Source organism: Ictalurus punctatus, chromosome 20, assembly GCF_001660625.3.
Source record: "Ictalurus punctatus breed USDA103 chromosome 20, Coco_2.0, whole genome shotgun sequence".
Taxonomy (NCBI): Eukaryota; Metazoa; Chordata; class Actinopteri; order Siluriformes; family Ictaluridae; genus Ictalurus; species Ictalurus punctatus.
In genome coordinates this window covers 12,105,924-12,133,860 of record NC_030435.2, presented here as the reverse complement: position 1 = coordinate 12,133,860, position 27,937 = coordinate 12,105,924, and the positions used below count along the sequence as shown (strand labels likewise).

Genomic DNA, 27,937 nt, shown 5'->3' with positions numbered 1-27,937 from the left:
TGCCTTGCTAAAGAAGCTGAGAGTGAAGGTGATGGACTGGCCAAGCATGTCTCCAGACCTAAACCCTATTGAGCATCTATGGGGCATCCTCAAATGGAAGGTGGAGGAGCACAAGGTCTCTAACATCCACCAGCTCCGTGATGTCGTCATGGAGGAGTGGAAGAGGACTCCAGTGGCAATCTGTGAAGCTCTGGTGAACTCCATGCCCAAGAGGATTAAGGCAGTGCTGGAAAATAATGGTGCCACACAAAATATTGACACTTTGGGCCCAATTTGGACATTTTCACTTAGGGGTGTACTCACTTTTGTTGCCAGCGGTTTAGACATTAATGGGTGTGTGTTGAGTTATTTTGAGGGGACAGCAAATTTACACTGTTACACAAGCGGTACACTGTACCACTGACACATTGTAGCAAAGTGTCATTTCTTCAGTGTTGCCACATGAAAAGGTATAATCAAATATTTACAAAAATGTGAGGGGTGTACTCACTTTTGTGACATACTGTGTGTGTGTGTGTATATGTATAATATATATATATATATATATATATATATATATATATATATATATATATATATATATATATATATATATATACATACATACATACATACACACACACACACAGACCCTGCCCTATTATTTATATTTGCCTTAATGTTAAAGTGCCATCTTGCCCTGATATTTACAAAAACAAATAAAAATTCTATATGATGCAAATGCACAGAACCAATATTATATTCTACCAATAGCACCCCACCTCCACTTGCCACCTCTTTTCTCTCAGGGATATGTGCAAGTAGGGCAGGGGACAAAAACTCATAAAATTCAGCCTCTGTTTTTCACTCTTGTACTCAATTCCTCCCCTCTTTTTTTAACCTACTCTCTGTACACTCTCTTTCTTCCCAATTTTCCTGTCCTCAGTCCTACATCACTCTCCTACTGTAGACTGTCCCTAACAGGAAAATCCTTTGTTTATTCATATTCTTACTATCAGCATTTTTAACAAATGTGTTAAAATTGTGAATCCTACATTTAGAACACATGGAATCTGCTTTAAACATGTTAAACATTTTAACATGTCTTGTTTTCATAAGGTTCTTGTTTTCATATGCTCAAGCCGTTTGTCTCAATGTGTTTATTTTATGTGGAATGTGCATCGCAAACTTAAGATATCACGTCACATCACATGACCTTGTCACATGTTTCACTGAGCACTCAAGCTGTTCTGTTTTACCGCTAATCAGCACCCCTACTTAAGTCCTTGGCTGCATCTGAATATCCCCACTACCCTACTACACAGTAGGGGAAAAGCAGTACTCCAAAGGAGTACTATGTCAGAATTATCAGTATTCATAAAACAGTAGTTGAGAAATACCTGGATTACCTATTGCTTCCACTGAGATTCTGCAGTATGGAACCACTGGACACTGTGGATACTGCGTTATCTCATAAGGCAACGGGACTGGCACGGAAGAGTTGTCCGAATCCACGCCGTGTAATACGTCTGGATTGTATTCGTGCTTACTACTTATACTGATCAGTATGTACTGTATAAACGGATGAGCAGTAGATAGAGAATCGAATAAAGTAGGTACTGTCACAGTATGTGATTTCGGATGCAGCCCTGGTTTCTGAACTCTGAAGTGCTGCAGTTAAATTAAATTAAAGCTTAGTTTTTTAAAAGACAACAATATCAGATGGGTATTGGTATCAGCCGATGCTCAAGGTTTCATGATTGGTATCAGCATTGGAAAAGAGAAAGCGGTATCGTGCCATTTCGTTTCATGCTTGCCATTCTTCATGATTACCTGAGATGGTGTACAAATCAAAGATGAGGAAAGACATGTCAAGTCATTCAAGCAATTCAACTATTTAAAATTTTTCCATGCATTCCACAACACATCTAAATGTAATAATGTAATGTAATGTAATGATTGCACAAGAATATTCTTTTATATTCTTAGGTTTATATTTTATTTTCTTAAGTTTGTACACATGGACTATCCTCTTCAATTCAGACCACAGGTTTTCAACAGGAATCAAATTCAGAAGCTGAGACTATGTGGTCATGGCAGATCTCAAATCTTATTGAAGGGGTGATTAATAAGTATAATTGCTTTTCCTTAGTCATCTGGATGCTTGACCTATATTAAAACATGTGAATGGGCATAGCAGCAGGTTTTTTCACCCCAGTTTCATTCAGAAACTCTGCTGTGATTCCAAATTTATGCTGCTCACGCTTTCTTTTCTGTCCATCTCTGCACCTCTTTACTTCTTAATTAATTATTGTTATTTAATTAATATCTGTATCGCTTAATTGTTATGTTCTGTATTTTGTTACAACCTTGAGTTTCTTTTAAAAGTTTCTTCTCTGATTTCATTTCTCTCACTCTTTTTCCTTTAACCTTCCCCTTTTCTCTTCCCTTCTTTTTCTCACTGTGCCATTCACATGTTCATACTTACTGACTTGCAATTTTTATTTTCTCAGTTCAATCCCCTGCCCCCTCCCCCATACAAATGTATCATGCCATGCTATCAGTGTCTGATCATATTTTTGGAGTCAGTATATCATTCCTTCATTCTCTTTTAATATTTTCTGTGCTTTTTCCTCCTCCTGCTTCCTTTTTCTCACTATCAAGGTATCTGCAGATATACTGTGGTTAAATTTAATACTCTGTAATACCTTTAAAACTAAATATACAATGATGATATACCAACTATAATTCAATCTTAATAGTGTAGTATTTTGAGTTGGATCAGTAATTATTTAGAACAGGATGGTTATGGACAAGGTTATGGTGAATTCAGTGCCAATCCCAGGAATAGTGGGTACAAAACAGGAAAAGACCCAGTCCATTACTTCATCAAACTATTTCTTTTTTTTTTTTTAAACTGAGGATTGCTCTGTAATTTAGCTAAAAATTAAATAAACAAATAAAAAACAACAACAATGTAATGATATTGTTTTCTTTCATGTATGGCTCTTTAAAAAGTGCATTGTGTTATAAAATCTTGTTATTTGTTTCAAGAGTTTGACTGCATCCGTAAATATCTGAAAAATACTTAACATTAACTATAACTATTTTGGGTTTCGTTATCTCAGCATACCTCCACAATGTTGTTATGCCACTCTAGTAGGATATATGAATTAAATAATAAAAATCCATCTCTCTAGAGAGGTCACACCCCAAGTGTGAGAGGTAAAAAAAAAAAAAAATCACTTAAAAAAAAATAAAAAAAAAAAATATTCTAAGTATATCTATGAAACACTAGCAGCTCTCACTGGAAATTATGAGCAAGTATGGTAATCGAACTAAGTAACTAAATCAGGGTGAATGGGGAACGATGGCCATAAGAAAATACTGCACATTATAAGATTTATGAGCTAGAAATGTAAATTTTTTCCCGCTATATGGATATACTGTACAGTTAATCATTGATTCAGCTTCAGTTACTAGTTTATTCTAGCCAGTGTTGTGGTAAATCCAGAGCCAATAACATTCCCAGGAATACTAGGCACAAACAGGAAAATAATTTAAAGTAGTCAATCCAACCATGTTCTTGAGAGGTGGCATTCAAAAAAGATATATATATAAGGTAGATGCAAGGAGAACATATGAAATTCTGCACAGATAGTAACCAAGGCTGACGATAAAACCCTGCATGCATATGACACAAACATAACCTGATGTACCATGATACAAGCCATGTGTAAAAATTTAGGAAATATCCACACAGGGTGAACTCAGTTAATGTAGCACACCAGATGGTGCATTGTTTTGTTTATTTCTTGATATAATAAGTACTAAAATATTCACCTTAAATTGTGGATATTAAGGCAATCTGCAAGCAATACTTTCACAAACAAGTTGTTGAATGATATAAGGCCCTTATAATTTTATCTGTCAAAAAGAAAAAACGGCAACAATGAAATTATACTGTATGTCACAATCTGATTTCATAAATTATTATTAATTATTAACTATTAATTATATAGTGCTTAAAAAAAAACTGGGATAGCTTGTTTCAGATATTTCATTTGTAGCTTGAATAAGATTAGGGTAATGTGTCTGACTTTTTTTCTGGTAAGGACATGATCTTCTGCATTCACCAGTAGCTGAAACTTTCTTAAAGATGCAGGACAGCCAAGACCACCATATGACACTAGCTCAATCTAAATGTTATGAAATGAACACTGGTATTTCTATTTAACAGAAATTAGAAGAATTATCTATTCTTTTTTAAAAGTATTTTACACAGAGCTCCATGTTGTGTATCTGTGTACTGATTAGGTCACTGACCACTTTATCCAGCACTGATTCTATAGCCTAAAATACACTCTGCTTGTTTTTATTCCTTAGAAGAGTAACGCTATCAGGTGACAACTTTCTCTTAAATCTTAGCTAGAAAATGCAAGTTGGAGATTAGAGCTGGAGGACAGAGGGGCCAAGACGTAGTTTTTAAAGGCAGGGTCACACTAGGTAAACAAACTGAGGAAAACAGGCATGGTACCGTCAGAAGAGCGAGACAAGGATTCGGAATTCGGAATTCTATGGAGTAGGATGCGTAGTTGGAGGCTCCTGCTGATTTCGATTAAATTGTAATTAATTTGCTCTTTTCGGTCATACATTATATTTTGACTTATTCTACTCTGTTTCCTTGTTTGCAATTTTAACTTTGTGGTACGTTAAAATGTCTGGAAAGAACACGAAAATCCATGGTAGCATTCAGACACGACTGAGGCCAAGTGTGCGCGCCGCGAGCAAGTCTCCTTCTCCCCCTGAATCCACATCGCCGAGCGGTGACCCTGACTTCGCCGCACTCAGACTTGAGTTGCTGGCTTTACTGAGGAAGGACATCGCCGATATTTTTAAAAAGGAGCTCCAGAAGCTCCAGGAGACTCTCGGGGGTGCGCTGTCTACTGTCCAGCTTGACCTGCAGACCGTGAAGACACGGCTGGCTAGTGATAAAGTTGCTACCGATGCTACCATATCAACGCTGAAAGGTTCTGTTGGGGAAATGGAGCGCGCGCTCTCTAGTTGCACCGATGACATAGCTCATATGAAGACTACTATCGAGTCTCTCACTGCGACCGTGACTCGATTAGAGAATAAATGTGAGGATTTGGAGTCGAGGTCACGGCGCAATAACGTTAGGATAGTGGGAGTTCCAGAGGGCGCTGACACCTGTACAACTGCTGCTGTAGCGGCCTTGTTAAAAGAGGCGTTTGGTCTGGAGAAGGAGCCGGTTTTGGACCGGTCCCACTGGACCCTTCAGCCGAAGCCCAAGCCTGGTGAATGACCACGAGCTATTGTGTGCAGATTCCACTATCACAGCGACTGTGTTGACATTTTACGCCGTGCGAGAGAGATCCAGCGGATTAAAGTGAGGGATTTGACCATCTCTGTTTTCCCTGACTATACAGCCAAGATAGCCCGGGCCCGAGCCGCATTTAATGAGGTTCGGCGTCAACATCGTGATATTGAGGGCGCTCGCTATGGAATACTTCACCTAGCTCAGCTTCGCATTACATATAACGGTGTTCAGAAGGACTTTATTTCAGCGGAGGAAGCAGGAGACTATGTTAAACTCTTGATATCGGGGTGAACTGCATCATCTACACAGCGGAGTCTTTTTCGCTCTTCTATTATTTGTATTTTTTTATACTCGGCCTTCCAGCTCTACAGAATTGGGATTTTTATTGAAGATATTGTCGTTGCATTACTCCACCTAGATTTTGTGGACTTACTCCTCTTAAAATTTACTTCTGTATTAATGTGCTTCTCTGTTTTGATGCTCTGACCGGGTTAGAGTTTCTGCTTATTTAATTTTATTAGTGTTATCTCCTCGGCTTTACGTGCTACACTGTTATATTATTTGTTACAAGTCTTTAAAAGGTAAGGACATTATATTTATTATTGTGTGCAGACTGTTTATCAGACTTGGTAATTTTGTTGGTTAGTTCAGCTTACTCTCCGAGTTGTTTTCACATTGTGGACAACGTTCGGTTTTTGTAGGATACACTGCGGTCACATTTGTTTATGGAGACTTTGGGTGTGTGGGAGTTTGGAGGATTGTGAGAGTAAGCAGAACTAGCCAATGCTTTGAAGGATGTAACGTTATTTAATTGCGAATGTGTTTTTAGAGGATTTAAACCTAACATGGTGAACAAATTATATTATAGAATTCAGTCAATTTTACTGGGGTTATCTCACAGTGTAGCAAGTAATAATCTGGAAAGACCTTTGTAATATCACAGTCTAAAACCGGATTTAAAGAGAAGCAAATTAGTAAATGAATCACATGTAAATGAATCACATGAAAATGTATCACTTGAATACGAATCTCATGAAAATGAATCACATGTAAACGAATCACATGTAAATGAACCATATGAAAATGAATAAATAAATTAAAGACAAGAGTGAGACAAACTGATTGCATACTTTGTGACGAACAAGGAAACACGAGGGCTATAAATACACTAATTAAAGGACAAACTGAACACAGGTGAGGGTAATCATGACACATACAAGGTAGAAGACAAGACAAGAATCAAAACAAAAACATGTGGCAAAGTAAACAAAAAGGCATGGCAATACGGAAGTACGTGCTGTAGCCCTGCAGGCTTCTGCATGCATGCTCGGGTGACAACTACCCCAATTCAATTCAATTTCATTTTATTTGTATAGCGATCTTATGAGCAACTTATGAATATATGCATCAGAATCATTTCTGAATTCATTATCGTTTTATCTTGAAGTCTATTGTGTTGAAGTTGAACTACCTCCCCCTACATTTCTCCCAGTTTTCTGTTTCTGTCTTTCTCTCACTCCTTTTCCGTCCAGAGTATCTCTACTTAGTTTCTAGCCAAGGTCAACCCTTGCTCCACAGAAAAGTGAGAGAGAGGAAATAAACTGCACATCTGTCTGCTGATTGTGGAGGATTGATGCAATGGATGATGGCTGCAAAGGGTAAAAAGAAATTCAGAGAAATTACACCTCAAATATTATATCATAATTTTACTATGAACAATATTATGAATTGATATAATGAACTGTGAGTATGTGGTGTGTAAGATGAAAATGTTCATTATTTTTTTCAGTTTTTTAAGGATGTATCCAGTTTGGTTACCAAAAAAAATTCCAAAAATTGAAAAACGCCTAAAATGTTGACAGGAAAAAATAAAGATAAATAACAAATTGTTATTTCATCACCTGCTGTAGTGTTACCTTGTGTTTTTTTAGTGCTATTTCTTTAAATGTTTTAATTAATGCCTCTCAATTTTCAAAACTACAAAATGAAATAAATTGTTACAATTTATGCAATAGTACATAAAGCTTGTTAGTATAAAGTTAACATAAAGTTTCCCATGATCCTTAGTAAATGACATCACCACTGGCATCAGACAGTAACACAAAGTCTATTTCACAACATCCTCAGTCTCTTAACAAAGTACAGACCGTGTAACCCGATTCATCACATGGCCCATATACCATTTACACACAATCCAGTCATTCTCCAGTCTTATGCCTGCTTTCTGTTGCAGATGATGCCGGGTCTTTCTGTTTGACAGACTGGTTTTGACTTCTGTACTGATTTTTGCTCCAGCTTAGCACAGTGTTGTTTTTAATATTTAAAATGTAATAAATGTTTATAACTTCCATTTTGTTGTATCACTATTTTCCTCCTCACCTGTGCTCTGTGGTCCCTGTTTGCAAGTCTTGCCCTTCATTCACATTGCCATGTTGCCTCACTGTGTCAATGTATACAATTTCTCTCTCTCTCTCTGTCTCTCTCTCTCTCTAACTGATTTTCTCTTTATTTTCATTTCCATCTCCATCAGTCTCCCTCTTTTTACTAGTCATTTTTTCCTTATTTATGCACTTATGGCACATGTGGTTTTCCTTCAGCACCTTCTCTTCCACGCTCCTTGTTACCACTAACTGTTATCTTGCTTTCTAAACTTTGACACTGGAGCCACTGCAAACAGCTTGTTCCCTCTAACACACACACACACACACACACACACACACACACACACACACACACACACACTAAACCACTTGTCTACCTTTGATTTTAACCACCATTTTGTCAACACCATTCAATGTCACCTAGCACTCTCTTTCTCCCTCCTTCCACTAAAATAACACACATGCAGTTCTGTGTCTCTCTCCAGTACTGACTTTCTATATTTTCTCTTCCCTGCCCCCCAATCTAAATTCCGATGGACAGATTCCATCAGACGGAGATAGAAATCAAAGAGAGCACCACACAAAATGTTCCTTTCTACAGTTTTCTATGTTCCTTCATTGCTTGTCTTCCTTTCCCTCTCTCTCTCACCACTCACTGTCTTTCCATCTCTACATACACTTTTCTATACCTCTGTCTATCTGTCCCCTTTCAATATGAGAGTTCTGTCTCCATAGCAACAGCCGCCATCTCAGAAAATTACCCAAAATCTTGCTTATGTGTGCGCTCCTTTGTGCCCTCCCTCAGGAAACTCCTTTGAGAGAGAGGCAGAGTGAAAAAATGCATAATTAATTCAAATTACTATGAGTGTATATAATACTGATAAAAATGTCAGTTTTATAGAAAAAATATTATTATCTTGACAGTAAATATCCATATAAACATTCCTTTTTACTGGCTTGGAGTAATTCAGCCTTGTCTCTCAATATGTTTCACAGTAATAAGCACAATTATTTTTCATATATTCATTCATCTATAGTAATCAATTTATCCTTATCAGGTTAATTATTTTCAAGAATCAAAATAATTTGTAACAAACTAAGATGGTTTTGTTTTTGATAGAAACTGTACACTAATATCAAGAAAGGTACTTCAAAACTTAATAATGTATAGGTTTTTGTACAGTTATTACACGTTTTTTAAATGGTTATATATAGCTAAATACTTAAAGGACAAAGTTAAACTTAATAGCCATAGATACAACAGTAGGCTTTCTATATTTAACACAGACTTGGCCTTACCAATGAAAAATGGTAGTTCAGACATTTAATAAATCATTGTGGAAGGTGGAAACCCAGAGTTTATGGTTCAGTCTTAGTAACTAAGTGATTAAGTTCAAATCCCAAGAATTCCAGTTAGGTACTGCTGGGCCCTTAAATAAAACCCTTGTCTTATACATCACTGTGAATAAAAGAGCTTGCCAAAATGTATTAACATGTAAACAAACAAAAAAACAAAATTGTATTAAAGCCCTATAAATGAGACTGCAGAAACAGCACTACTTGTTAGCTGTGGAAGCGGGGCTGTGCTCGAGTGCCAATTTGTGAATAGAGGGCGGGGTCAGAGATGTTGAGTGGTAAGGAATGCACAACAGTGGAGAATTCAATTAATGAATGTTCTGTTGCAGTGACCAATGGTGAGGATAAAATAAGAGAGAAAGGAGCACCTTGAGAGAGAGAGCTGTTGAGAAGAGAGCTCTGTGTGGGTAGGTGTGTTCACAGCATACAATTAAATTGCACTGCAGAAAAGCAAGCAGTGGAAAGGAAAAACTACAAATAAAAGAAAGCCATTTCAATAACTTAAACCCAGACTGCTTTCTGTCTCCTCATTTCCCCATGTAAAGGATCTTTCACATTTGTGCCAAAGTAATATGTGAGGAGAAACGCCAACATGGAATCCTTGCCACTGGCTGCCATTGTCGAATCTCTTACCGGTCTCCACCAAACGCAGCACCAAGCCCTCCTGGAGCTGCAGAATGACCAAGAGCAATGGTTCCAGGCGTTACAGGTGCAAGCCGGCAGCATTCCAGGAACTGTTCAGAGCCATCACCTACTCCAGCCATTATCCCAGCGGCCGATGTGACCCTGGCCAAGATGGGTCCACAGGATGACCAAGAGTCCTTGTTGAACTGTTCAGGTGGGTGGCTCGCTCATTGCCGCTGTTCATTGCGGAAGCACAGCTCCTGGCCCAGCAGATTCATGCTGTGCATCAGCTGCAATACCCACTCCTGAGGTGGGTGATACTGCAGCGGGTTGGCCGAATCTCTGAACATCACCACCAGCGTGCATTCCACACGCTGACATTTGGCAAAATCGTACACCCAGAAATGCATGGATGCCTGCCAGAGGTGGTTACTGGCCGAGGAGCACAACGCCAAGGGAATCACAGATCTCGTGGTGCTGGAGCAATTTGTCGCCCATCTTCCAGAAGAGACAGCACCATCTAGTTCCACCATCTGGCATCGCTTGACGAGGTGACTCAGTTGGCTAAGGAGCACCTGGCATATCTGGGGACCTCTTCTTCCTCTTTCTCCCTTTCTCGTGTTCTCCCCCGTCCTGCTCCTGGAAGCAGGGTCCCACTAACCGATCCGGTCCTCCCCTCCTCTCTCCTCCTGTGTCTTCCTCATCTCTGCAGGTGAGGGAATATCTGGCTACAGATGTAGGAGTGAAGCCTGGGCCAGTGTGCTGGCACTGTGGGGAGCCTGAGCACTTCCAGAACCAATGCTGCCTGATGGAGGTGGGGGCGGTGATCTGGATCCCTAACGTGCTGCTGACTGCCCCTGATCGAGGTGGAGCAAACCACATGAGTGATATGCTCATACCACACCAATGAGTGCTCAAGGGGAAACATACCACACTGGTGGATTCCAGCTGCAGTCAGACCACAATCGACCAGGGCTTGGTTCAAGGGGAAGCACTAGCTAATGCATGGTTGGGGAAGGTGAGGTGTGTGCTTGAGGATATTCATGAATACCTGGTAATGCCCATAATCATTCAATTTCAGGAGCACAAAAGCATAGTGGAGGTGGCAGGTAGTCCTTACCTCACCCATCCACTGACCTGGGGACCAATTGACCAGGGTTTAAAGTATTAGCAAAAGAAATATTCATGGATGGGTACTGTCGGAGTGGGAGCCGGTGTGTGATATGATCAACACTGGCTGGAGAGGCAGTGCCCTGGCCGACGACATCAGCTCTGTGTCAGCGAGACCCTAAGAACATGGAGGGCTTTGCCCCTCCACTCTTAGTTGGCTCTCAGCTGCCCCAAAAGTGCCATTGCATCTGCTTCCACTTATCAAGGTCTCCTTCAAAAGGATTGGATTGTCCCAAATGGTGGATGGGGAGGAGTGCCCCGTGCTGTACATTAGCCATAAACTCTCTGTGTGAGAGACTAAGTACAGCATCCTAGAAAAGGAATGTCTGCCATCAAATGGGTCGTCCTTACTATCTGTTGGGATGGCCCTTCACCCTCTGTTTCGACTACACCCCTCTCCAGTGGCTCCACCACATGAAAGAGGCCGATGCATGGATCACCTGTTGATATCTGGCACCTCAGCCATTTAAGTTTGAGGTAGAGGGCACAGATGGCTCTAGTGGATTTCCTGTCTTGGAAAGGGTCGGAGAGTGGTGGGGTTAGGTGCACATAGAACTTACACAATTCACAGTACTTTCAAAAGCACCAAGAGATAACCATACCACGTAAAGCTATGCAAAATCTCAGTTTGATAACAATGAAGTCGGTTGTGAATGTGCAAGTGTAATGCTTTGGCTTCCACATTTCAATTTTGTAGTTTGCAACTGTGAATCCTATCAGCAGCAACTGAACCAATTCATTTTCCTAAAAGACATGATCATTTGAGAACTAGATATGTCTATTATGTATCAGATAAGACATAAATGCTGCTAACAATAATAACTGTTTAGTTCAGCAGCATTAACACCAACACAGTAATTCACTGTAGTAGTCCCCAAGTGCTACCCAGATTTGGTCTGTAGAAGCTTTTCATATCATTTTCATTTTTTGTCATGCCCCTATCATTTATGTCCCCAAGTTCTGTTCTGACTGGCTGCTGGTAATCAGACAAAGAAAGAGAGAAACTAACTGTCTGTGCTCTGAGACAGCTAAATGGTAGCAAAGCAGATGCAACAATACAGTCAATAATTATGCATTTTCAGAAATACACAAAGATAAACAAAAATATATTCTTTAGGAAGATTTTTCCTGCAAATTTTATCATAATCTGATCTCAGGAATTTATCAGAATTTGCAACAATAAAACATAATTTTGTGTTGCTGTAAAATGATATATCAAGCTATCTGTTCAGATCACATAGTGGCTCTCTCTAAACACAATTTTAATCATGTCAATTAGATTTGCTATTATTTTGATAAGAACAGTATACTTTTGTTAATCACCTAAACACTTTTCTGACTGAAATGTCGTTTCAAACTGCACTCATACACAACCATGCACACACACAAAAAAGAAAGTGATCTCATTCACTGTCCACCCTACAGGGATGTCCCTGTACATCAGCTAATGATCGGTCACTATGGCCGTCCTGACATATGAGACCTACCAAGTATTGCCAAGCTATAATCAAGAATTCTAGCAATGTACTATTATGAACAACATTCTAAAGCTCATACAGTCCTTCAACACAGTCTGTATCAGAAGAGCAAAGGCTGTGATGCAGCATTTTACCATTTTTTTTCAAAATCCTGTTAGTGATTAAAATGCTGATGTCAAATTTATTGTTGAAGATCTTGCACTGTGTGAATATTGTTCTTAGATGAACACTGTAAGAAAAGTTGGAGAATAAGATTTGTCCAATTAAATCTCAGTTCCTGCAGCTAATTTAGCAAATGTGCTGAGTAATGTTACAGAATACCTGATTTTTTTTTTTCCATCAGTACCTTTTCTAAAATTTTCATGAATTAATTTACATTTTTCAAATATATATTGTTAGAATGATTTGCCTCTCTGCAGACAAGCTGACAAAACCGGACAAATGAAGACAAAAAAGGACAGACAGAAAGAGGTGCATGCATGGAGACAGAGATAGAAAGGCATACACAGATGCAATCAGACAGCCGCTTCAGATAGAGGTGTGGACACAAATACATTCATCCTAACACAAAGAAAGAGCAAGCATGGCAGAGAGCTATCACCATAGTAACACAGAAACGAGTGAATGAGAAAGCAAGCTGAGATAGAGAAAGGAAGAGAGAGGAACCATGCCATCACCATGGTAACTAAAAAGAGGGATCATGAGCGGTAGAGAGTCAGGGCTAAAAACACAAAAGGCACATTAAGGAAAAGGCAACTTGTATCTCTTATTATCATACACCTCTCTATTTCCTTCTTATCCCATTTCTCTCACTCTCTCACTTTCACCTTTCTCGCTCTCCCATCTTCTTTCTCTCGTTCTCTCAATATTTTCCATCACTTCTCTCTCTCTCTAATCCACCTACTTTTCCAAACAGCGCTGCAGCCTTTGCAGGTCTAATATCTCTGTGTTTGTGTTTATGTTTGTTTGTTTGTATTCTCTTTATGAAGGTAGACCTCTATTCTAAAGATTAATTATGGGTCACACTAAAAAGGAAGGTTCCAAAAGTAACACATTCTTTTGGAGATCTCAATGTAATTAAGGTATTTAAAAGGCAAATTAACAAGGTACTAAGATCTGCAATGAGGTAGAAGTAACCAACCACATACTTAATTAAGCAGATCTTCTAAAGGCAGATTAAATTGAGCTTTTAAGGTAGATATCTAATGGAACCCAAGCCTAACATTTAACATTCATGGTTCACTCCAATCATATCATACATACCAATACATCCTTGATTCAGTGCCATGAAGTTTTTCTAAAGGTAAAGCTTGGAATTGTTTAAGACCAAGTCTAAGTCATTAGCTTTCCAGTAAGTATTAGACTTGAAACTGATCTGTGTGAGGAGATATCAACCCTTTCTAGAGATAATCAATCCTAACACTGATTCAAGATCCAACCTAGTAATTAATTGCACCCATAACATCATACCTTTATGACCCAGCCTGACCAGGATCTGCTACAGATGTATCATGGAAGACACTAAACTCAGCAGGAAGGTTAAGCTTCAGAAGTAACCAACCCTTACAACAGCAGCTAAAAGAGCAATGCAATCAATGCATATAAATGAAGGTAGATCTTCAGAGCTAACCATCTAGCTATATAAAAGTACAACCAAAATGTTCTGAAGACAGATGCTTACGGCCATGTTAGAAAGCAAAGCATCCATTATCACTGTAGTATAAAATTGAATGTGACCAGTTTGAGGCTTTAATAACAGCCTAATTCTGTAAATGTAGGGTACTTTAGCACCACACTTTCCACAGCTCCTTTTACCTCACACTATCCCCATTTTAAATGAGTCCTACATTTCTGTATGATTCCACCCAATCCACCTCCTATGCTGCATTGCTATGGCAACTGTCTCTGCCGTGCTCCCCTACTTTTCCCTATCTCTCTCCCTCTCATACATGGAAAAAAATGTGCTTACTGTTGCTATAGAAATATTTTTTTAAACAAAATAACTGAAGAATACAGTATTCTTTTTTCTGATCTGTCCCTTCACCTCACAACATCAAACTGAACATATACTGTAAAAAGTATTACATCATCCAGTTGCATTATCAATCTATAAAATTTTCCCAAACAATAAAAAACTATTTACCTGAATAACTGAAAAAGCAGCGATTATAAATCTCAGTCTGGGTGACCCCATGTGCTGCAAATTTGGTTTTGTTTTTTCCCTGCTCTTACACACATTATTCAACTGATGTAAGTATTGGTAAATAACTTGTGAGATGTGTTATAGAGCAGGAAAATTATATGACATGCAAGAGAGTATAAAGGACTGAGATGTTGTTTAATTGCATACACATGATGCCAAACTGATAGTTAACTAATACTGTAGGTATAGAATCTCTGGGATATGTACTTTATGTTCAAGGTCTCCCATGTGCAGAAATGGAGCTTGTAAAGATAATTAAGGGAACACTGCAATCAGATGTTAATGTGGTTACAATATATGCTACATGTCTGATTGGCTGTGGCTGTTCGGCATTAAGAACTAATGCTATACATTCGACATATTTCTTTACTTATTTGTTATATTTTGGAAAATAGAACCAACTAAGTTCATTGGGAAATTCAGAAATAACTGCATGAGCTAGCAGTAGTGAGATTTAAAAAAACAAAACAATACAAAACAAACAGTTCTATGCAATAATTCACACATTCCGATACAGGAATAATGATTTTGAGATGGTGTTTTAGTGTGCAGTGTCACTATAATGTTATTATCAGCTGCAGGTATTGCAGCAATTAATTTTCATCATCTTGCTTATACAGTCATGTGAAAAAATAAGTACACCCCATGGAAATTGTTGGCTTTTTGGACATATTTGGACAACAAACATTTTATCCTCTTTGAAACGGTGTCTATTAATAAAGTTGATACACTATCAAATTACACATAAAATTGACATTTTGTAATAATTTTTACAATTTTAACAAAAAACCGATCAGTCACATGGAAAAAGTAAGTACACCCCTACATTTATCACACCTTCAAGTGCATAAAATTAGAATCACGTGTTCAAGATTGGGTGCCAGTGATTAGAACCTGCTTTGGAGTACAGATGGAACCGGTCTTATTTATACCCTTTCACATCAACGTGCCTGGTGTTCCCTTTGTTATTGAGGTGTGTGGTGTCATCATGCTAAGATCTAAAGAGATCTGTAAGGCCTTCAGAGAAAAAGGTTGTAGATGCCTCTGAGGCTGACAATGGATTAAAAAAAAATCTCTAAATTATTTGAAATACACCATTCCACTGTAAGAAAAATAATCTACAAATGGCGCAGATTTCAAACGACTGCCAATTTGTCCAGGACTGGCCTCCCAGCAAATTCAGCCCAAGAGCAGGCCATATGATGCCAAAAGAAGTCTCCAAGAACCCCAAAATTTGATCACAGGATCTGCTTGTAAGTCTTGCAACTGTTGGTTTCAAAGTGCATGCTTCTACAATTAGAAAAAGACTATACAAATTTGACCTGCATGGGAAGCATGCCAGGAAAAAGCCACTGCAAGACTATAGTTTGCCAATGAGCATATAGGCAAAGACCAGGCCTTTTGGAATAATGTGCTCTGGAGAGACAAATCAAAGATAGAGTTGTTTGGCCACAGTAACAGCAGACATGTTTGGCGCAGACGAAAGGCAGCTTTTCAGGAGAAGCACCTCATAACAACTGTGAAGCACAGTGGTGGAAATGTTATGGTTTGGGGTTGCTTTGCTGCCTCAGGGACTGGACAGCTTAAATTCAGTGATTCGTCAATGAATTCTGCATCATATCAAAGAGTGCTTGAAGATAATGTGAGGCCGTCTGTCCAAAAGTTGAAGTTGAACCAAAAGTGGACATTTAAACAGGATCATGATCCTAAGCACACTAGCAAATTCACCAAGGAATGGGTCAGAAAGAAGAAATGGAGGGTTATAGAATAGCCTACTCAAAGCCCAGATTTGAATCCCATTGAAATGTTGTGGGGGGGTTGGAACAGGCAGTACACTCAAGAAAACCCTGAAACATCTTGCAACTGAAAGAATATTGCATGGAATTGTGGTCAAAAATTCCAGCAAGCCTGGTGGACAATTATGCAAAATGCCTACAAGAAGTTATTTCTGCTAAAGGGGCAATGCAAGCTTTTGAGGCCAAAGGTGTACTTACTTTTTCCACAGAAGAATATCACATCTCCATGGGGTGTACTTATTTTTTCACATGACCATATGTTTCCTGCACTAACATACACAATTTTCAATTCATGAAGGCATGATCATTTCTCAACTAACTGATACGGGTGTATTACAGCAGTCAAAATGTCTGGAACGAGACATTGTGTGAGCTTCACGATGTGGGAAGCGCCCTCATGCATGAATGCTGTCTGAGGGTATGGCCTGCTCAAATGATCTCAGCCCAGGAGTCGCTGCAAGACACTCAAGCCCAGGAAGGAATGCATGTCCAGACTGTAATATCGAATGAATGTGTGTGGTGTAGACCACCCCGTGGGAGCACACACATCCTGTAAGGGTACCCCTTTGGAGAAAGCCTTTGAAGAGGCGACCCTCCTAGTGGAATGAGCCCTTATGCCCAGAGGCATAGCGAGACCACATGCCTCATAAGCGATAGAGATTGCTTCCACTATCCAAATAGAGATGCGCTGCTTCAACACAACATCACCTCTACTGTTGCCGCCAAAGCAGACCAGCAATTTCTCCAACTTATGCCACTGGCCGAAGAGGGGGACATAAGTACATAGACCCTTACTGGACACAGTAGGTGCAATTTCTCATGTTCCCGTGTGAGGAACAGAGGAGAGCAGAAAGCCTGCAATACTACAGGCTGGGTAGTAGACGTAGATATTTTAGGAATATAATCTGGCCTAGGACATAGGAAGGTCTTTGCTAATCCAAGAGCATAGTCAAGGCAGAAAGGGGCAACAGAGAGAGCTTGTAGATCTCCTACTTGCTTGAGAGAAGTCAGGCCCAGCAGAAGAACTACCCTTAGAGTCAGAAGCTTCTCTGAGGCTGACTCTAAGGGCTCAAATGGGGTGCAGAAAGATGGACCACAGAAAGATGGGCCTCAGCTACCTGACAAGACGCATAAACCTCGACGTTAGAGGATGTTGCCCCACAGTGGCTCTATCAATAGGGGCATGGCTGGCTGAAATGGCGGACACAGAAACCCTGATTGTAGAAGGAGCCAACCCTGCTGAGAAACGCCCTTGTAAAAACTCCAGGACTGTAGATATTGCACAGTTTACTGGGTCTAGCTGACATTCCTCACACCACGAGAGAAAAAGTCACCACTTGAACGCATACAATTTTCTCGTGGATGTTCAACATGGTCTCTACAACCTCAGTTGAGAGACCAGAATCTAGGAGTTGGTGCCCCTCAGGGCCCAGACCCACAGTTTCCACAGTTCCGACTGAGGGCAATAAATCAACCCTCCAGCTTGAGACAGTAGATCCCTGTGAACGGGAAATTCCCAGAGAGCTGTCTAGCAGGTATATTATCTGGACAATAAGGTGCTACGTGCAGCAGATGTAGATGGTCTTGGCGAACTCTTGCTAGAACCTGTGGGAGAACATTGATTGACGAAAAAGCATACAGTGGGGGGAGGTCGGACCGCTACACTTGCCTTCACAGGTGCCATTTTATATTATGCCACACGTTTAATTGCTACGTCACCTGATCCCGGCAGGACTATAAATAGGCATGATGTTACACAAACCTCAGACGCTGGTCACACCACAAAACTGGTGGAGGACTACTGAGATTATTGGGGAAACATAGGAAAACATAAAGCTACCATATAAACCATATACATGTGCATCTCAAAAAATGTCAATATCCTTAAAAAGTTAATTTTTTTTCCCATAATTTAATTCAAAATATATATTCTAGATTCATTACACACAAAGTGAAATATTTCAAGCCTTTTTTATTTTTTCAAATCTTGATGATTATGACTTACAGCTCATGGAAATCAAAAATGCAGTATCTCAAAATATTAGAATAAAGAATTTATAATACAGAAATGTCAACCTCCTGAAAAGTATGTTAATGAATGCACTCAATACTTGGTCGGGGCGCCTTTTGCATGAATTACTGCATCAATGCGGCGTGGCATGGAGGCAATCAGCCTGTGGCACTGCTGAGGTGTTGTGTAAGCCAAGGTTGCTTTGTTAGCTGCTTGTCTGTATTGTTGAGTGTGGTATCTCTCATAGATTCTCTATGGGGTTCAGGTCAGGCGAGTTGGATGGCCAATCAAGCACAGTAATTCCATGGTCAGCAACCAGTTACTAGTAGTTTTGGCACTGTGGGCAGGTGCCAAGTCCTGCTGGAAAAGGAAATCAGCATCTACATAAAGCTTGTCAGCAGATGGAAGCATGAAGTGCTCTAAAATATCCTGGTAGACAGCTGCATTGACTCTCGAGAAAACACAGTGGAGTAACACCAGCAGATGACATGGCACCCCAAATCATCACTGACTGTGTAAACTTCACACTGGACTTCAAGCAACTTGGATTCTGTGCCTTCCCACTCTTCCTCCAGACTCTGGGACCTTGATTTCCAAATGAAATGCAAAATTTACTTTCATCTGAAATGAGGACTTTGGACCACTGAGTAACTTTCCAGTTAGTTTTCTCCTTAGCCCAGGTAAGACGCTTCTGACGTTGTCTCTGGTTCAGGAGTGGCTTGACACTGCGACACTGCAACATTTCTGTATTATAAATTAAAAATGATAATATAATATTTTGAGATACTGGATTTTTGATTTCCATGTGCTGTAAGCCATAATCATCAAGATTAAAACAAAAAAAGGCTTGAAATATTTCAGTTTATGTGTGATGAATCTAGAATATGTGAAAGCTCCAATTTTTGAATAAAATTATGGAAACAATTAACTTGTCCATGATATTCTAATTTTTTGAGATGCACCTATAATTCAATCAGACAGACTTCAACCACACTGATCACTTCTGGGATGAATTGGAATGCTGACTTGGAATGCCCAGGCCTTCTCACCCAACATCAGTTCCTGACTTCACTAATGCTCATGTGGCTGAATGAGCACAAACCCCCACAACCACATTCCAAAATCTAGTTTAAAGCCTTCCCAGAAGAGTGGTGGATATTATAACACCAAATGGGGTCTAAATCTGGAATGGGATGTTCAGCAAGCACATATCTGTGGGATGTGTGGGAGTTCAGGGTTCTGTGCAGGCCACTGAAGTTCTTTCACACCAACCCTGGCAAACTATGTCTTTATAAACCTCACTTTGTGCACAGGGGCATTGTCATGCTGGAACATGTTTGGGCCTCTTAGTTCCAGTGAAGGGAAATCTTAATCCTCCAGCATACAAAGACATTCTATACAATTCTGTGCTTTTCAGTTTGGGGAAGGTCCACATATGGGTGTGAAGGTTAGGTGTCCACATATAGTGTAATTTTACCTATTTTTTCACCATAATGACCATAGCCCACTTCATGCACATGGCTTTTCACAACATATAGTTAGACTTACCAGACTCATGATACTTCTCTGCTTGCACAATTGAGCTTGCAAACACGTGGTAACATGCCATGGCAGTGCAGGTATTTTCAAAATATGAAAAGTCTCTATATATAGGTTCGAAAATTTACAGCCTAAAAACTACACATTTTGAAAACATTTGTTTTACCATGATGCATTACCGCGTGACTTGCAAGTCCAATTGTGTTCGCAGAAGAGCCTAGTACTGTAAATCTAATCACAAGTCACTGATATGTACATCTTACTTAGCAATCCCTAAAGATTTCTCAGCTTAGTGTGCAGTCTTACCGATTAACATTTGTCATTTTGTACATATTGTTAAGCAACACAACAATTTAACCGAGTATTATTTTAGCCAGCGCTTCCTATAGTTTTCACTGTCTAAATGAATGATATTTTGACAAAATATTTGAGTGAGTGTGTCCTCACTGCAGCCTGTAGATCGATGATATATTTTATTGATCCACTACTTACTGGATGTTCTAAGCCGGACCCCAACCTTAACGATACCCATAGATGAATGACTTAGCGACATACTGTGCCTGCCATTGGCGTGTACATGTTACAACATCCAGTACATAGAGGATGCAATCCAATACGTCCTCAAGCTACAGGTTGCAGTGAGGACCTCTTGAACTATGTTTTTAAACAACTTATCTGTGGACCATTCTAAGCTCATTAATTCTTTACATGAACATAGAGGGTGAAAAAAAACAATTCCCTTCTCTGATGTAGTCAACACGCTTTAAGAGTGCAAGCTTGGGAAAGAACTTCACAGATGTACTTTATGGCAGGGGAATTTTTTATTCAACTTCCTTGAACTTGAGTTTGAATCAAGACCTTATGTTTCAAAAAGCAGACACATTTGCAACATGATCATGTCCACACAATTAATGCCAGAGACCTGGACTATTAGAGTTTGTTGCAGGGTTGGAAATAATACATTGCATTAGTCTATATACAGTGTATGCTTATGCTGTTTCAGATTCTATTTATATTTATATATACATTTTATAAGCTTAATACATACAATAATATAATGATATATTTTTAGAACCTAAAAGGCCTAAGTTTTATAAACTTAAATTAGGCTTTTGTTTTAACTTGTTGCAAGAAATCACTGGAATTCTCCTTCATAATAAGTAATGACACTGCTATTTTTTTTGACTGCTGTGTTTTGCTATTTGAGGAGTTACTATGATGTCTTCTGCTCTCTTTTATTGCCTGACCCAACCTGATCTCACACAAAATGTACTCGAATTCCAAAAATTAAAAAATGTATTTTGCTGGATTTCATAAGAAGGTACCATACATAGTTGTAGTAAACATAGTTGCCAACTCTGTGGTGCTCAAATGAAAAAAAATCACAGGCCTATATTTAGAATATAATTGTTGGAATATAATACTAGTGTTATTGTTGTAGTGTCTATTTTAGATACAGTTTCAGTCTTATGTAATGCTTGTTCACACCAGCAGTAACACTTTTATGGATTCCCCCTTTGCTTCAGAGTACCCATTCTGACAACCGTTGTGTGCTCAGGTTTGTTTTGGATTCTATTTTGGTACTCCATCCTCCTTCCTGTTATTTGCTTGCTACCTGAGTGTGTTCACCTGTTTTCTGTTAGCCCTTGATTAGGTTTTCTATTTATTCTCTGTTATGTCTGTGTACCTTTCATAAGTGACATTCATTGCTATCGTGTTTTATGCCAGTACGTCTGAGCCTTAATTCCCTTTGTTTCTGAGTCTAAGTTCTGTTTTCCTTGATTCTGGTTTTGACCTTTGTCTGCTTGACTTAGATAATGTTGTTGCTGCCTTCCTGTGTACTGACCCCAGCAACTGACTGACAATGTCTCTTGGTTGTCCGTCAATAAAACTCACACCAAGCACCCGCACTTGCATCCTGCCTCATTCATAAAAAATATTACAGAATACTCTGCCTGTGATGGATGCAGTGAAAGAGGCAGGCAATTCCATGGGAAGTACTGGTATTGATGGAGCAAGTGTTAGTATTGTTGGAGCAATTGGAACAAAATCATGCAAGCTGTGCCCCCTCTCACTCTCAGTGCTCCTGTATGATTCTATGGACTTTTGACTGACATGCATCATATCACAGTCTACAGTTCCAATCAGAAATATTTACTTTTTAGTGTGTTATATTTTCAATATCTATCTCATCTATACCCTGACAAGAGAAAAAAGAGGTTAGTTTTATGTTATTTCAGCTTACCAGCAAAGCTCATGAAAGGGCACTCAGGGCCTCCTGCCATCACCAACCTATGCAAAGGAGCTCGGAATGGCCAGCTCTGAGATGAGAAGGTGGTGGGGCTTCCTGACCCTCCAGACAGTTTTTGCCAACCATGCTGGTTTCTTGACCCACCTACTGCCTTTGCACAGGACATTGCTCTGCTGCCTGCCTTCACAAAGGACATCAGCACTTCATCACCTGCCTTCACAGACAAGGTTAGCCGTCCAATTTTTGCCTTTGCAGAGGACACTGTCACTCTGTCTCCTGCCACTGGTGATGATAAGGATAACACCACTATGCCTCCTATTTCAGCGAGGACGTCATCACTCCGCTTACTGGTCCTGTCAAGGTTGATGTCCCCCCACACTGCTTCCTGCGGATGTCATTGAGCCTTCTGGTGTATGACAGGCTCGAGTCCGGCATTCTGTTTAGTGATCCAGGTCCTAATTGTAGGAATTCACACAACTATGTTGATTGATTGTTATCATGCTTTATTTGCATAGGTCCTAGACATAGTTTTCTTTGTTTCTGAGTGTAGTTCCCTTGTTCCTGATTTTGACCTTGTTGTCTGGTTGTATGCTGTGCCAGCATGGGCATGGTTGAGCATCAGCTGTGGACGTAGAGGAGGTGGGTTGAACCGGCAGGTAATGTGTGATGATTCTCACCTGTGTGTAATCACAGCGAGTTTACTTAAGTGTGCTTTGTTTGCCATTTCAATAATAACTTGAACCTGAAGCTAAGTCAAAGTCCACCTGTCTCCTGTGTCCTCCTTCCCACACACTGGGTTCTACATATGGATTATCCTAGTTTGTTGCTGACTTCCTGTGTATTAACCCCTGTAATGGCCTCTGACAATGTCTCTTTGGCTTTCCTTACTAAAACAAAAGCTGAGCACCTGTGCTCACATCCTGCCTCTTTTACCCACACGTTAAAAAAGCATTGGAACAAATCCTCTGGAAGACAGTCATTTTCAGCAGGAGGACCTGCATACTAAATACTAAGCATATTAAATAGTTTGTTAAAAAAAGTTACCCTTAGGTAACCTATGGCAGTTTGTAAGTTTAATCAAGTTAGGTTGAGTCAAATATCTTATTATATCTTATTAGGAACATTTTACTAATACTGCACTCTTTGTAGAATGAATTCCACAAGATTTTGGAAATATTCATTTGAGATTCTGGTCCATGTTGACATGATTGCATCACACAAATCCTGCAGATTTTTCAGGGGCACTTACATGCTGCAAATCCTGTTCTACCAAATCCCAAATGTTTTCTATTGAGCTCAGATCTGGTGACTGGGAAGGCCACTGAAAAACAGTGAAATCATTGTCATGTTCATGAAACCAGTTTGAGGGGACTTTTGCTTTGTGACATGGTGAATTATCATGCTGCAAGTATCCATTAGTGGATGGATAAATTGTGGCCATGAAGGGATGCACATGGTCAGTAACAACACTCAAATAGGCTGTGGCATTCAAGAGATGCATGATTGGTATAAATGGGCCAAACTGTGCCAGGAAAACACTCCCCACACCATTACATCACCTCCACCTTGACTGTTGACACAGGGCAGGTTGGGTCCATGGATTCATGCTGTTAGCACCACATTCTGACCCTACCATCTGCGTGGCTCAGCAGAAATCGAGATTCATCAGACCAGGCTATGTTTTTCCAGTCTTCAACTGTCCAGTTTTGGTTAGCCTGTGCCCACCCAGTTCCATTCACCAGGAACAAATAACTCTCCTTTTCATGGTTACCACCAAGCTCCCACATGGTGCTCCATCTCCACTGGATGCAAACCCATGACCCTCAGATTTTCTGGAAGGAAAGAGAAATCACTTTCTGGTCGGCGTACTGTCATTCCACGTGTCTCCAAGTTCTATCAGTGCATAGTTTTGACGACTATAGAAAGCCCCAAACCAAGTCCCAAGTAGTTATTCCTCCTGAATACCATGAATTCCAGGAAGTTTTCAGCAAAGTCAAAGCCACCACACTACCACCACACTGCTCATGGGGCAGTGGTGGATTGGAGGTTAAGGCTCTGGGTTACTGATCGGAAGATCAGGGGTTCAAGCCCCAGCACTGCCAAGCAAGGACCTTAACCCTCTCTGCATGTATCATGGCTGACCCTGTACTGGGTGCTGTATCATGGCTGACCCCAGCTTCCTGATATGCTGGGGTATGCAAAGAAATTATCATCTCATTATCATATGGCTGTGCCATTGAACTCCTGGTGGGAGCCACACCCCCTTGCAACTGCATCTATCACTTGTCCACCCCTCAACATCACCAGCATTTTGCAGGAGGCCAAAATCTTCACCAAACTGCAGAGCACATAAAACTTGTTGAATTGCCATGAAATGGTTGAATGGAAAATGGCACTGCCTCTGGCCACTTTGAACACTGTCATGCCATATCTGCTATCTTCAGAGGTTTCAAAAACCTCAAAGGAGCATTCACCTTAGCACCCACCCTAAAGCATCCTGATCCTTCCAAGCCCTTCATAGTGGAGGTGGACACCTCAGAAACAGGGGTAGGGGGCATTCTCTCACAGCGGTTTGGAGAGAAACCCAAGCTCTACACAGTGTCCTTGGAAGTTGTCCCCGGCCAAATGTAATTATGATAAACAAGCGGGTGTTCCTCACAGTCAAACTGGCATTGGAAGAATTTGTCACTGCCTAGAGGGGGCTCGTCATCCATTCATGATTTTCAATGACCAAAAGAACCTTGAGTATGTCAAGTCAGCCAAGAGATTAAACTCATGCCAAGCATGCTGGGCTTTGTTCTTACCCAGGTTTGAGTTCACCATCTCATCTCTTGCATATATCCAGCCCCTCCCACAGAAATGTCCAAAGAATGCACTCTTCCACAGTCACACTTTGTAGGGGCCATTATATAGGACATTTATTGAGAGGTAGAGGTGAGACAAATTTATTACAAATACACCAACTCCTCCAGAGCAAGTACTGGTGGCAACACATGCTCTGAGACATTCACTGGTTTTCATCTCCACCTGTTCTATTAGTCCCCAAGCCAAAGTCCCTCGCACCTTGCGCACAGAAAACTCCTCCCTCTAGCTACAACACAAAGACCATGGTCAAATCTAGCTAATGACATTATCACAGATCTCCCCTCATCACAAAATAATAGACCGTTTTTCAAAATTCTTTCATCTGCTTCCTCTCCCTGGCCTGCCATCTCCCTTCAAAATGGCAGAACTGATCTTCAATCACATGTTCAGGTACTTTCGCATCCTAGAGGACATAGTGAGTGACTGGGGAACTCAGTTCACTTCACATCTTTGGGCAGGGCTTGTGAAAAACTTGGAATCCCGGTGAGACTGCAGGCTAATGGCCAACTGGAGAGAGCTAGTCAGGAGTTAGGACATTTCTTGTGCACATTCTACACAGGAGGACTGGTCACAATTCAAGAATCAGTCTCTAACTACAACATCCTTAACAACACGTGACCTACAAACATGGCCACCATGGCCTCCAACTCCCAAAATACAGGTTCCAATTCACCTGATTACTGATCATCATCACCTGGACTCAATTACACCACCACAGTATTTAAGGACTCTCACGAAACTCACTTATTGTGAATTATATGCTCTGTGTTTTCATACCAGTCATTAACAAACCTTATGTTTTGTTGTAATTGCTCTGTTTTTTTAATCTAGTTCTTTTTCTCTCATTTTTTTGCCTAGAGTTTATGCTGCTTTCCATTGCTTGACCACTGCCTGTTTTCTGACCTTGTTTAATATGTTTCTCTCTCTCTCTCTAATGGAGTGTAAGACTCCAATAAGAAGTCTAATAATTTTGCTGTTTTAACCATACTCAAGCCTAAAATGATCATACTTAAGCCATGTTAAAAAAGATCATAGCACTTTTGTTCATTCATGAAACCAGAAATGACATCACAGACTGAGGATTAATTTCTGGTTACTGTTGCTGTACCAGACAAAATAAAAATTTTGTATTATACGCCACACTGACAGATACTGTTTGTTAGGCTCCCTGTCTGTTAGGGCCATTTTTACAAGAATGGACAGGTGCAAGACCACCATAAGAGAGGACCACATCATATACACATGTACACTCACCGGTCACTGTACGCCTGCCCATTTATGCAGTTTTCCAATCAGTCAATCATGTGCCAGCAACACAAAACATAAAATCATGCAGATACAGGTCAAGAGTTAAGGCTCACATAAAACATAAGAATGGGGAAAAAATTTATCAATGTGACTTTAAGTGTGGCATGGTTTTTGGTACCAGATGGGTATTTCAGAAACTGCTTATCTCCTGTGATTTTCACAGTCTCTCTACACAGTATGGTGCGATAAACAAAAAACATCCCGTGACCGGACAGTCTGCAGGCTGAAACATCTTGGTGATGAGAGAGAAAATGAGAATGACCAGACTGGTTTGAGCTGACAGGGCATCTATAGTAACTCAAATAAGCACTCTTTACAACTGTGGTGAGCGCAGAAAAAGACCAGGTGATTTCCCCCCTAATCTTTAACTGTCCAATTTTGGTGAGCCTGTGCCCATTATAGCCTCAGATTCCTGTTCTGACAGGATTGGAACCTGACGTAGTCTTCTGCTCTTGTAGCCCATCCACCACAAGGTTTGATGCTTTGTGCATGCTGAGATGCTTTTATGCTCACCATGGCTCTAAAAAGTGATTATATGAGTTACTATATCCTTCCTGGCAGCTGAAACCAATTTGGCCATTTTCCTCTGACCTCCCTTATAGGCAAGGTATTTCCATCCACAGAAATGTTGCTCACTCAATGTTTTTTTGTTTTTCGCACCATTCTTAAATACTCAAACCAGTCCATCTGGTACCAACATCCATGCCACAATCAAAGTCACAGTGATCACACTAGATCACACTTTTTCTTCATTCTGATGTTTGATGTGAAGATTACCCAATGCTCTTGACCTGTAGCTGCATGATTTGTTTTTATTTTTTTGCATTGCACTGCTCCCACATGATTGGCTGATGAGATAACTGTACAAGTTATAAATGTGCAAGTGTACAGGTGTTCCTTAAAAAAATGGACAGTGAGAATATTTGTGTCACAAATATTCACAAATATTTGTGTCACAAATATTCTACACTGTGTTCTCAGTTCTTGAAAACCTACTATTTTAATGTATGCAATGCCTACACAAACTCTAACTTAATTAAAAATCTTTAAACTCTAAACTTCAAACAATAATACATTTGTTAATACATCAGTAAGGTGTCAATTTTTGAAAAAAAAAAGCCTTTCCCAAATATTTTACTTAAAAAAAACAAAAAAGCAGTGTAATCAGTGAGGTGGTGGGCTAGACCAGTGCATACCCTGTTAAAGTTTATGAAAGAACAGCAACATGCTAATGAAAAGAAAACATAATTTTAACTTCATACTTCCTCCTATCCTCCTATTCATTTGAGTCATGTCTGTTTGACAGGTTCAGCCCTCCCACCCTACTCATCTCTCCATTATTTTATCCCTCCATCATTACACACATGCCTCACTCACTTTTCTGTCTCACTGCCACTTTTTTCTTCCATCATTCTCATTTGATTCGACCACTTCCCAGAAGCTAGCTGACTACTACCAAAATATCCTTATTACTATTTTCTTTCTGTCTCTCATTCTCTCAGTTTTACCATACAAACATTAATACAGAGCTCTTTCAACTAGGCTAGTGGTTAGACACAGGCACCATACTTCCCAGTTTTACATTGTTCTGGCCTGGTGTTGGAAATCAGGGCAGTGCACAGCAAGTGCCAGAAT

At 40.0% G+C, this 27,937-nt stretch overlaps 1 protein-coding gene across 2 annotated transcripts in view; it reads right to left on the bottom strand.

Annotated features, from left to right (window-relative positions):
• Positions 1-27,937, bottom strand: part of kirrel1b (kirre like nephrin family adhesion molecule 1b) — a 98,144-nt gene that overhangs the window by 68,361 nt on the left and 1,846 nt on the right. The gene's annotated exons all lie outside the window — the stretch shown is intronic.